Source organism: Elephantulus edwardii, unplaced genomic scaffold (genome assembly GCF_000299155.1).
Source record: "Elephantulus edwardii isolate Elephantulus edwardi_28Jun2011 unplaced genomic scaffold, EleEdw1.0 scaffold00065, whole genome shotgun sequence".
Taxonomy (NCBI): Eukaryota; Metazoa; Chordata; class Mammalia; order Macroscelidea; family Macroscelididae; genus Elephantulus; species Elephantulus edwardii.
In genome coordinates, this window is record NW_006399815.1 from 2,975,836 (window position 1) to 2,987,619 (window position 11,784).

Here is an 11,784-nt window from a genome sequence, read left to right on the forward strand (position 1 = left end):
GAGGTCCTCCTCAGTTTCAGCGAGCATTTATCCTTTCAGTAAATTACTTAACCTCTGAGTTTCAGCTCATGTTCCTTCTCTGTGAAATGAAGATTGTAATAAATGCTATCCTTTTTCCTGGAGTGCCTAAAGCTAAAAGCCCTTTGTAGAGCAAAGAAGGCTCAATTGATTCCTTCAGTATGAAAATTACTGGACATTTTCATACTTCCTTGATTACATATTTACTTCTGGCTTTCTGCCCCACAGAAGTGTAAAGTTCATGAAATAGATGGCTCCCTGTAGTGTTGCATCCCTAGTGCTAGAACAGTGCCTATAGCAAACAAACATTTGCCAATTGACAGAATAGCTGCCCTTCACTCTCAGCTAACAGACTATTTAAGAATCATCAGGTGAGAGAGGTTTGCTACCTAGTTGGGGCATGGAGGTGGTCAGACACCTGTTGGACTAGAAGGAGGGCCAAAGAGGTGGCAGATGGAACAGGTCAGGAAGATAAGTTGTTGAGGCCAAAGAAAGGGTGGATACTCAGACAGGAAGTGGCGGTATATGAAGATGAAGGAGAGCATTCCAAGAGAGACACCCTCAAAACAGGACTTTAATAGTGTCCATTCAGTTGTTTCTGGTCTCTAGTTTGGGTGAGAGAGTCCTGGGTCAGAGTCAGAAGAGGAAAGCTCTTAGCTAGAGAGAGCTGCCTCTCATTACAAGGAGGACATCTGGCCTCAAGGGTATTGTGGAATCTGTCCAATCAGGGGGTCTGTAATCTTGGACTATTAGTGCTAAAATTGGGAGTATTTAGTCCCATGAGTCTCAGACTCCCTGGGATAATTGTTAAAACTGTGATTCAATATGTCTAAGAATCAAGTAGAACTTCTTGATTTTATAAATGAGGACAAGAGATCCTTGCACACACCCCAGGAGCCCACTGAGCCAGTCCATTTGAAGCAGTGAAGGAATCTGCAGGAAGTCAGAGAAGAAGCTCAAGGCCCTGAATGTTGTGCTCCCCTCATTTTTAATGCACAGCGGCAGAGTGTACAATGCAAGCAGTGGTTCTCAAAGTGGGGACCTAGACCAACAGCATCAGCATCATCAAGAAATTCCTTGGAAGAGCTACAGAATAACAGTCTGTTTAACCAAACACTTCAGGTTATTCAGATGCTTGCCAAGGTTTGAAAACTATGGCAACAGGGAGGAATCACGTTAGTTATTTGTATTTGCCTTTTGGAAAAATTCAACCTGCTTCTGAATGTGAGTATACCTTGTATTCTGGTAACCTCTGTCAGTACATGGCCAGGGTCACAGTTAGGAGAATTTGTGACATCACTCCGCTTGCCTATCCTGTTGTTGCTTTGTGCCATCAAATCAGAACCAACTCATAGCTGAACCTCCAGCAGGTTTTTACCGGCTCTAAATCATACCAAGGAGTTTGCTAGTCTTTCTCCCATGGAGCTGCTGGTGGATTGGAGCAGCCTTGCCTTGTACTGACAGGGCAAACTCCTTACCATTAAGCCACCAGAGTAACTCTTCATCCCAATAATTCCATAAATTCACTACATAATAGAAGTAGACTCATAATAAACATAAATGACAGTGAGTTGCCTCTCCTCAGACCTGCTGTGGAACACAATTGCTATCAGCATTATCATCACCACCACCATTTACATAATACTTACTTATGTGACAAACACGTATTGTTTTTAGGTGCTGTTGAGTCAGCTCCAACTCATAACAGCCCTTTGCACAAAAGGCTGAAACCTTGCCCGAGCTTGAGCCATCTTAACAATCTCTGCTGCCCCTTGTTCCAATCACTGTGTCAGTCTATCTTGGTGAGGGTCTTCCTCTCTTTTGCTGACCTTCTAGTTTTCCAAACGTGATGTTTTTCTAGAGAGACTAAACCCCCTGATAATATTCTCAAATTACATGAAACAAAGACTCACTCTCCTTGTCTTTAAGCAAAGAGCACTCTGGCTGGACTTCATCCAAGACAGATTTGTTTGTTCTCTTAACAGTCCATAGCATATTCAGTATTCTTCACTAATACCATAATTCAAGGCATTAAGTCTCTGGTCCTCTTTATTCATTATAGAACTCTCACACACAAATGAAGCAATTGAAAATATCTTGAGTTTAATCTAGCCTTCAAAGTGGGACTCCTGCTAAATAGAGATCCATGACAGCAGATTTTTTTTTTTTTTTCAACATAGTGCTTCTTTCCATTTCTTGACTGTTGTTATCAAAGGTAGTGATTGTAAACCCAAGAAAAATAATTTGGCATCTGTCTTTTCCATTTAACATGAAGTTGCTTCCTGGCTCATTTTTAAAGGTTTTGTGCTCTTTTTTTAGGTGTAATCCATAGTGAAGTCTATTGTCTTCAATCTTCATCAGGAAGTGCTTCAAAGTTCTGTTCACTTTTTGTATGAGCTGTATATCGCAGGGTATTGATAAATCTTCTTCGAATCCTGACACCACATTCTTCCTACAGTCTAGCTTCTTGAATTACTTGTTCAGCATACATATTCAGTAGGTCTGATGAAAGGATACAACCCTGATAAACATTTTTTCCTTTGTTTTAAACCATGTAGTAACACTTCGTTCTGTTGAAATTACTGCTTCTTGGTAGGTGAACAGACTCTAAATGAGTACAATCAAGTGTTCTGGAATTCCTGTTCTTCCCAATTTTATCTGTAATTTATCATGATCCACAAAGTAGGATACTTTTGCATAGTTAATAAAACACAGATAATCATCTGGTAGTTTCCGATGTCAGCCAAGATTCATCTGATATTAGCAATGATTGTCTCTTCTGAATTCATTTTGAATTTCTGACAGTTCCCGTCAGCTATTTTTTTTATTGTGATTTGAGTGCAAGTTTAAAAAGTGTATTGTCTTACAATCACTCACTCACGCCCATTTTTCTAAATAACATTAGTTACCATACCCAAAATGTCTGACTAGATACTCATATTATCTTCCCCTCCCCATCTTAATAATTGTTATATGTTAATTAGTTTTCTACTTCCCCCTTTCTGATAACCATACCATAAACATCATTTTTTCCTGTGTGTAAAACTTCTCCAGCTTTTTGTAATAGTGGGCATATATAGTACTGTCCTTTTGTTTATTCAGCACAATTTTTAATAATTCTCAGAAGGATTTTACTGGTGTCTGATGTTAGTTATCTAATATTTTCCACATTCTGTGAGTCACATTTTTTAAAATGTGCACAAATATAGATCTCCCCTAGTCTATAGGGCTGTTTTCCAAATTTCTTAGGATAGGCCAGTGAGATGCATGACTGTTAAAACACCTCAATTTCTATTCCATCAACTCCTGCAGCCTTATTTTTGGCCAAGGTCTTCAGTGAGGCTTGGACTTCTTCCTTCAGTAACATCAGTTCCTGATTGTATGTTACTTCCTGAAAAGATACCATGTCAACCAATTCTTTTTGGTATAGGAAACTTCTGTCTTCTGTTCAGCCCTCATACATCATCATTTCTTCCTTTTGCTTTATCCATTTGACATTCTAGAGCATGTTCTAGAATCTATTTTTGTCTTTTCTTTATTTCCTGTCTTTTTAATGACACTTTGCTTTCTTTCAATATTATGCCCTTGATGACATCTCACAATTCATTTAGTCATTAGTATTCAATACATCAAATCTACTCTTTACATTTTTCTAGATTCGGGTGGAAAAGACAGGAATATGCACAAGATTGTATTTCTGTTCTTGTACAATTGTTTTAATTTTCTTCAATTTGAATATGCATATGAGCAGCTGATAGACTGTTCCACCATCATTCCTAACCTTGTTCTGATTATTGAAATTCTTTACCATCTTTTTCCACAGACATAATCAATCTAACTACAGTATATTCCATCATGTAAAGTCCATGTATAGTAGTCATTTGCAGGTTTTTTAAATCTATGCGCAATGACTATGCCATTCACCCTGCAAACTTCTGCCATTCAATCTCTTGATCTTATTTCTGTGACCAAAGTCATATTTTTTAACCACAAATCCTCCTCCTTTGTTTCTAGCTTTTGGCATTCTAATCACCAGTAATTATCATTGCATTGTGTTTGTGTGTTCAGTCATTTTCAGTCTGAAGAGGTTGGTAGAAACTTTCCATTTCTTCATCTTTGATTTTAGTGGTTAGTGTGTAAATGTGAATAGTAACAGGTCTTCTTTGTATTCATGTGGGTACTATCCTATGACTGACAGCACTATGCTTCAGGATGTATCTTTAAATGTCATTTGACAATGAATGTGACATTGTTCAATTCCCAGCATGGTAGAATATATAGTTGTCCAATTTCAAATGTTTAATACCAGTCCATCTAAGTTCCCTACTGCCTACAATCTTTAATCATTCTATTTTCATTTTTGGCAACTTCTAGTTTTCCCAGATTCATACTTTATATATTTCATGTTTTAGTTCTTAGTGGTAGGTCCCAACTGTTTTGCCTCATTTTGAGGTATGCTCTCAAATGAAAGTCCTTCATTGGCTGCAAGTTTTACTCCATTCACATCTTTAAGGGGAACTCTGAAGACAAGGCTATTTCTCAATCATATTTTGAGTACATGCCAACATGAGTGGCTCTTCTTCTGTCTCTCTATCATACAATGTTCTACTGCTTAAAAATGTTTTCATAAACCCATTATTTCAGAAATAAATTGAAAATCCTGCTTCCCAGGCTGTATTTGTCAAGAATCTCTGAACAAATACCTCTGTCATAGCTCCCAACACCAGAGCAACACACAGGTCAACAAAGTATGACAGACAGGCAAGTGTTGAGGCACTGTTATGAACACCTTATAAGTATTTATTCACTAAGTTGTCACATACAATCATTATATTTATATTGTTATATTATCTGTTCTTCTTGTTGTTGTTATGTGCCATTGAGTTACTTGTGACCCATAGCAACCCTATGTCCAACAGCTCTAAAGCCTGCCCTGTCCTGAGCCAGATTCACTGACTCCAACACACCTACCCCCATGACCCCAGTTACTGTATCAATTTATCTCGTCTGGGGTCTTCCTCTCCTGTACTGTCCCTCCATCCTTCCAAGCACGATGTCCTTCTCCAAGGATTGGTCCCTTCTGGCCATGTGCCCAAAATATGTGAGACAGAGCTTCAAAATCCTAGCCTCCAAGGAGAACTTGGTTTCACTCTCTCCAAGACAGACCTATTTGTTTTTTTGGCAGTTCATGGTATGTTCAAGACTCATCTCCAGCACCACAGCTCAAGGGTATAAATTCTTCTTCTGTCATCCTTAGTCATTTCCAGCTCTCTGATGTGTAGTGAGTAATTACAAAGACCATGGTCTGGATCAAGTACATCTTAGACTCTAGACTGGCATCATTCCATCTCAGCACTCTAGAGAGGTCCCTGACAGCAGATTTTTCCCAGTGCAATTTTTCTCTTGACTTCCTGACTCCTGGTGCCAAGTGTGTGGATTGTGGAGCCAAGTAAGATGTAATTATTAACAATCTCAGTCTCTTCTCCATCTATCATAGTGCTGCCAGTTGGCTTAATGGTGAGAATCTTTGTCTTTTTGATGTTGAGCTTCAATCTATATTGAAGACTACAGTCCTTGATCTTCTCACTTTCAGCAAGCAAGGTTGTGTCATCTGTTTAACATATGTTGTTGATTAGCCTTCCTCCAATCCTGATGCTACCTTCCTCCTCATAAAGCCCTGCTTCCCGAATGATCTGTTCTGCAAATAGACTGAAAAGGTATGGAGACAGGACACATCCCTGACACACACCTTTCCTGATTTTGAACTATGCAGTGTTTCCTTGCTCTGTTCCAATAACTGCTTCCTGGTCCAAGCTCCCGGTTTCACATAAGCACAATCAAGTGTTCTGGGATTCACATTTTCCTCAAGATTAGCCACAATTTATTGTGACCCACACAGTCAAATGCTTTTGCATAGTCAATGAAACACGGATAGACATTCCTCCAGTACTCTCTGTTTGTTGTTGTTTTGTGGTGGTTTTTTTTTTTGCCAAGTCTCATCTAACATTGGTGATAATGTCTCTAGTGCCACAACCTCTTCTAAACTCAGCTTGTATTTCTGGTAATTCACTGTAAATGTACTGTTCTTGCTAGGGGCTGTCAATTTGAGTACAACTCATAGTGACCCTATGAACAAAAGATCTGAACCCTGACTACCCTGTGCCATCCTTAGCATCTCTAACACACCTGCTGCAGTCATTGTGTCAATCCATCTTGTTGAGGGTCTTCCTTTCTTTCTCTGACCTTCTACCTTCCTAAGCATGATGTTCCTTTTCAAGGAATAGCCTCTCCTAGCAACATGCTCAAAGTATGTGAGACAAGTCTTCACCATCCTTGCCTTCAAGGAGCACTCTGGCTTCAATTTTTCCAAGACATATCTGTTTTTTCTTTTGTTAATCTATGAGATGTTCAGTGCTCTGAGGAGAAGCAGTATAAGCAGTAGCTAAGATCTGGAACCATTCTGGAACCAGGTAGATAAAATTTAAATCTTGACTTTGGCTTGTACTGGACTTGAAGCACTTGCTGCAGAAGATCAAAGAAAACAGCCTTCTATTTGGATTGCATCTCAATATTAAGAAAACAAAAAAATCTCACCACTGTACTGATAAATAATATCACGATAGATGGAGAAAATGTTGAGACATCGACAAGCTTACTCAGATCCACAATCAGAAAATCAGGAGGCATATTGCACTTAGAAAGTCTGCAGTCGAGACCTATGCAAATGACTGAGAAGCAATGATGTCAGTTTCAGGATTAAGTTGCACCTGGCAAGCATGGTGTTTTCAATCACTTGCTATGCTACTGAGAGCAGAACAGTAAATAAGAATGACAGAAGAAGAACTGATGTCTTTGAACTATGGTGCTAAAGAAGAGTACTGATTATCCCATGGACAGATTGTCAAAAGAACAAAGTGTATGTCTTAGAGAAAGTGCCATCAGAGTGCTCCTTGGAGCCAAAGATAACAAAACTATGTCTCAAATGCTTCAAGCATGCTGCTAGGAGAAGTTATTCCTTGGAAAGGGACATCATACTTGGAAAGGTAGAGGTCAGCAAGGTTGTATCATCTGTATGTAATGTAGGTTATTGATGAGTTTTCCTCCAATTCTGATGCCACATTCTTCCTCGTAAAGTACACCCTACTGAGTGATCTGTTCTACATATAGATTAAAAAGGCATAGAGACAAGATACATCCATGGCACACTCCTTTCATGATTTTGAACCATGTAGTGTTTCTTTGCTGTGTTCTAATAACTGCTTCCCGGTCCAAGTATAGATTTTTGCATGAGCACAATCAAGTGTTTTGGGGTTGCCATTCTTCTCAGAATTAGCCACAATTTGTTGTGATCCGCACAGTCAAATACTTTTGCTTACTCAATGAAACACAGATAGACATTCCTCTGGTATTCCCTGCTTTCAGCCAAGATCCATCTAACATTGACAACAATGTCCCTAGTGCCACGGCCTATTCTAAGCTCAGATTGTACTTTTGGTAGTTCTCTGTTTATGTACTATTCCAGTCATTTTTTTAAATAAGCTTCAGCAAGATTTTGCTTGTGTTTTATATTAGTGATACTGTTTGATATTTTGCACACTCTGTTTGGTATCATTGAAAATATAATTATTTTATTTATTGTCCTTTTCCTTCACTAGAATACAAGCTCTACAAGGTAGGGGATTTTATCTGTTTTGTTTACTACTAGGTTCTGAACTAAACTGTCCCTTAGAAATTAGTATAGCAAGACTTCATCTTGCTTGTTTTACACGGACACGTCATCAGGAAAAAAACAATTGCAAGAAAAGAGCATTTTGTGAGGTAAAGGAGAGGACCCTCAGTGAGATGGACTGGCACAATAGCCACACCTGGACTTGAGCACCTCTTTGATCATGAAGACAGCATAAGACCAGGCAATACTTCCTTGTATTTTAAATAAGGTCATTGACAACTAGCCACAGAGTCTCAGGTCAGAGAATCAAAACCAAACCTTTGCTGTCAAGGCCATTCCAACCCATGACGACCCTATATTTTTGAGTAAATATCTAAATTGTATTGAGAAGAAGCAGATGAAGACAGGTCATAAAGAAATTATCAGGGGGAAAAAAACCCAAATTTCACACAAGTTTATAAATTTGGGCAGTTTAGAGACAATTGGGAAGAATCTGGAATGTTCCATCAAAGAATCATGAAGGAAGGCTGCTAGGACCTTCTGAGGCGTCATCTGGCCCCTTCCCCATACTTCCGGGAAGCCTCCTCCCTCATTTCAGTTATCTGAGACAGAACAAGATATTCAGCTTTTTGTTTACATGAAGTCCACTGCATATTTCCTGGAGGCTCAGGGAAATATCACAGAACTCAAATTTATGGCAGGTCTGCTCCATTTCTAACCTCAGAAGGGAGAAATTCTTATTTATCTCCAAACCACGTCACTGAGTTCCCTCTCAGTGATTCATATGATTGGGACAGGGCATCACTTCTATTTACTCTCATGGAAAATCTGGAAAGGGAAAATGCAGTGTAGTATGAACATGGGGTTTTTTTTTCCCCTGTTCTAAAGTCAGGGTAATAGTTTTCTGAAACATACACTAGGCCTCTCACCCATTGACATTTATCTATGGTTATGTTCACCAGCAGATAAAATTCTCAGCAGAGAGAGGTTTGGATGACATATTTTTACTAGTTGTTTTTGCCCAAGGCAGGGTGCAAAGAAGCTCTGGTGACACAACAGTTATGAGTTTGATTGTTAACCAAAAGGTTGCTGGTTTGGACTTACCCAGTGGCTTACAAAGAAGAAAAAAAAAACCAAACACAACAGTTAGTGGTCTGTTCTCATAAAGACTACAGCCTAGAAAAGGCTCTGGGGAAATCTTACTTCATCTCATGGGGATTCTAGCAGTTAAAATCAACTTGACGGCAACTAACATTAGGCAGGGTCCTAAACTCCACTTACCTTTGTATCTATCACCTCTCACCTGTCTTGCTGGGAAGGAAAGATATACATGGGTTAATCATGAGACCAACACACTGATACCACTTCTATTTATCATATTCACGGTGGGCAAGTGTCGACTGGATCATGAAAAAAACATTATTAAAGTTGTCAACAATTCCATCTTGCTTGTAATTAACACCTTTGGTACCAGCAGTCAAGAAATCAAGCAGTATTGAACTGAGAAAGTCAGCTTTTAGGGACCTTTCCAAAGTAGTGAAAAGCAGTGATGTCAACTTAAAGACTAAGGTGCACCTGATACAAGTCATGATCTTTTCAATCACCTGTGACACATTTGAGAACTGGACAATGAATAAACAGAAGAAAAATTAATGTCTTTGAATTGTGGAGTAGGCAAAGAGTGCTGAGTGTGTCCCAGGGACTGTTGAAAGGTCAAACGCATATGTCTTGGAGAAGGTGCACTCAGAGCAATCTTTGGAGACAAAGATGGTGATGTTTTGTCTCATATACGTTGGGCATGTTGTTCGGAAAAGCTATTCCTTGGAAAATGACATCATATTTGGAAAGGTGGAGGGCCAGAGAAAGAGAGGAAAATCCTCATCAAGATGGCTTGATACAGTGGCTATAGAGATGTTGAGGATGGCACAGGATAGGACATGGGTCAAATCTGGTGTTCATAGGGTCACTGTGAGTTCTCGAAATTACATCACTTAGCAACAATACCACCAGCAGAAAGTGTACAATCTAAAAAGGAGAGATAGACCAAAGGAAAGAAGGATTTAGGCAATAGTGCTGGATAGAGCAGACAAAGTTGCTATTCAGTATCTACTTGCCGAATTGGATTATTTGTTAAAGCATCATCTGTATTTAAGGAACATTTACTCCTCTTTTCTTCAAATGTGGTGTAATAAAACTAACAACAAACTATTATACCAAATGGAAAAAACAAACTGTTTCTGACTAAATGATCAGATAGATGAGATGAAAAACAACCTTCCTAACTAACATTCAAGGTTCTTCAATGAAATAAATAATAAACTGTAACTAAAACAATTTGAATACCTATTTTTAAAAAAAAATCACCTCTTTTTTTATTTGGTCACCTCTTTTAAGACAAGGAGCTTTTCTTTTTAAATCTACTCTTTCTTAAATGCTTCACTCCATTTTCAATGGTCAGTATTTTTCTAATATAAGCACTATTCACACAAATGTATTTTAGACCAGAAAAGGAAATGAATATTTATTAATTTAACAAAAATAAAAGATGAAAGCAAATACCCTGACTGCATTAAAGAAGGGAGAACTAGTGAGTGTATAAAAGTTATCAAGCTTTCTTTTATTATAGGGTTAGTAATAGGTATGTACTTAGATCTCATTGTGTAGTTTTTTTGAGTGAGAGCTTTAACCTTCAGTTATCCTGCAGCTTCCATTTTTCAAATTACTTTCCCCCATGTTAGTTGTTGTTGTTATGTGGTATCGAGTTGCCTGTGACTCATAATGACTTTATATACAATAGCTCTGAATCCTGCCCCATTTCTCTGTCTCTGACACACCTTTTCCCATTACCCAGTCACTGTATCCATCTCATCCAGACTCTTCCTCTCCTGCATTGTCCCTCCAGCATTCCAAGCATGATGTCCTTATCCAAGGACTGTTTCCTCCTGCCAGCATGCCAAAAAATATGTGAGACAGAGCTTCAAAATTGCCTCCAGAGCGCAACTTGGCTTCACCCTTTCTGGGACAGACCCATTTGTTCTCTTGTATGTTCATGATATCTTGCAGTTCATGGCATGTTCAATACTCTTCTCCAGCACCACAACTCAAAGGTTTCAATTCTTCTTCTGTTATATTTAGTCATTGTTCAAATCTCTGATGCACAGCAAGTAATTGTGAAGACCATAGTCTGGACCAGGTGCACCTTAGTCTTTAAATTGACATCACTGCACTTCAGCACTCTGGAGAGAATCTTGACAGCAGGTTTTTTAATTCAAGTCACCTTTTGATTTCCTGGCTGCTGGTTCCAAAAGTGTTGATGATGGACTCAAGCAACCTGAAATTTTTTACAATCTCAATCTGTTCTCCATCTATCATGGTGCTGCCAATTGGTCAAGTGGTGAGAATCTTTGTTTTCTTGGAGTGCAGCTTCAACCTGTATTGAAGACTACATACAGTCCTTGACCTTCTGCAGCTGATCTTTCAGGTCCTCCTCAGTTTCAATGTGCAAGGTTGTAGCATCTGCTTGACACAAATTGTTGATGAGTCCTCCAATTCCTCCTCATAGAGGCTAGCCTCACGAATGATCTATTCTGCATACAGATTAACAAAGTATGTAGGAGGAGATACTTTAATAAAAATCTAGAAAAATATTCAAATAAAAAATGCTTTAGAATATATACCATGAAACCAATACTTGTCGGTAAGCAGAGAAGGTAAAACATTTCTTTAGTGGGGGGAAAAAATTAGACAAGCAAAAGGTGGAAAACTTTTTTAAAAAGACATTTGTTTAATAAAATATTAACATTTATTTGTTTAGACAAAGATAATGCAACAATCATTTAAAATTCCATGGCACATTTTTAATAGATCTTTATGGTAATATATTTAAACTGATTGACAATTTGGCATACATTTTTTTCTTAAGCATCACCTCAGAATAGGTATTCAAAATAATGTCATCACAATATTCCTTTGAAAATGTATTCAGATGTTTTATAAAAAGTAACAGCAGTGGCTTTATTACAGTAGTATTCTTTGGAATCACTGTCCACCAGATTTTCATTAAAATTACTTTATTACTTCTGAGCTCACTGTAAAAA